The 1,671-nt window shown below is 38.3% G+C and overlaps 1 protein-coding gene across 1 annotated transcript in view; it reads left to right on the top strand.

The window, feature by feature from the left end:
• LOC106878486 (uncharacterized) overlaps positions 1–1,671 on the top strand; it is a 54,812-nt gene that overhangs the window by 32,042 nt on the left and 21,099 nt on the right. The gene's annotated exons all lie outside the window — the stretch shown is intronic.

The raw sequence follows: 1,671 nt of genomic DNA, 5'->3' as shown, positions 1-1,671 counted from the left end.
AATAAATGCGAAAACTAATTTCTGTGTGTCAGTATGTCACACTTAGACCCGTCTCTCACTTTGTAGTTAAATTGAGGATCGATTTGCTCTGCTAAGCCTGTACCACCTATATTGACCGCTTCTTGTAGCTTAATATCTGAAGCATGCATAACGTAGAAATAACTGTAGTTATTTATTTCCAAGTTTCTTAGCTTCTTAGTTGTGAAATCTCCATTCTTGTTTACATAGCCTAATGTTCTCTTGAGTAAACAGAAAAGTAACTTCGAATGTACTTAGAGGCCTGTTTCAGAGATTATTGCCTTCTCTTCAGAAAAAATGCATCCTTTATTCCCTAGTTATCCATAATTCTAGTTTATCACAGAATAACATAAATAAATATCTATAGATATTTCTACGTAATACGTGTCTCATATCTCACTGATTATATTTCAATATATACTTGCATCGATGTTTCACGATGGGTAGAAATTTATATGATCTTTTATGGTCTCTAACCCGAAACGCAATAACGTCGATATATATTCATGACCGATTGCCAGTCATATTAAATTCGCTATCATAATTCGTCTTTATATTTACTCCCTACATAACTAAGGGATATTGTCTGCTGCAAGTTGTCATATTCACTCAGTAAATTTGCCACAAGATCATAACTCTTCAGTTTAACAAGGACACGCGTACACAAAGTCACATGCACACACACTTATATAACTAGTGTGAAATCACGTGGCTTAGTGTTTAACATATTTGACTCACGATCTTATGATCATGAGTTCGATTCCCCGCGGCGCGCTGTGTCCTTCCTTGCCCAAGATGCTTCATTTTATGTTGCTCCAGTGGACTCGACTGGTAAAACTCAGAGTAGAACTTGCAATTCAAAGGGTCGGGCTTGTCGCATTCAGTGTCTCGCTGAATATCCTTTAGAACTGTTAAGAGTACTTGTGTCCGTGGAGTGCTCAGCTACTTAAATGTTAATTTCACGAGCAGGCTGTTCTGCTGATCGGATCAACTAGAACACTCGTCGTCGTAACCGACGGAGTGCTACGTTTATATAAGTACAACATCACAACGCCACTTGGTGTTACAGCCACACTACCATAATATTACACAGCCAAGCTACCATATCATCGCATTGCGTTATCACTATCATCAGAACAACAGATATCGCTATCACCACACTATCGCACAGACAGATTCGCATAGCAATCGGCACATAGACACAATATCACTGTGACATAAGAACACACGGCCACACTATCAAACTGTCAACACACTACATGCTTATACTGTAACAGGGAAATGCCATTAAGTGACATATTCACGTTGTTGCATTAACGCAGCTCTTGACTGTCAGTACGGACAGAGGTCCGCTTTATCACATTTCTGCATCAGTTACACGATCATACATTTTAGAAAACCCGGACACATTATGTGTCGTGCTCGAAATACGAGAATAGAAAAAGAGCCAACAACTGAAGACGGGTCATGCTTTATGTTGTTTGTCTTGTTTCCCATTTGTGTCTTTCGTTGTTCGAGAAAATAGTTCATATTCCATGTACTCGCAATTCGTATTTTTTTGTTGTACACGTTTCGTGACGTCCTGTGCCCATATATGCATATGTATATACGTATAGATGTAAGTATGTACATATATTTATGTAAATATGCATA

Source organism: Octopus bimaculoides, chromosome 19 (assembly GCF_001194135.2).
Source record: "Octopus bimaculoides isolate UCB-OBI-ISO-001 chromosome 19, ASM119413v2, whole genome shotgun sequence".
Classification (NCBI taxonomy): Eukaryota; Metazoa; Mollusca; class Cephalopoda; order Octopoda; family Octopodidae; genus Octopus; species Octopus bimaculoides.
This window is presented reverse-complemented; position numbering and strand designations above follow the sequence as displayed.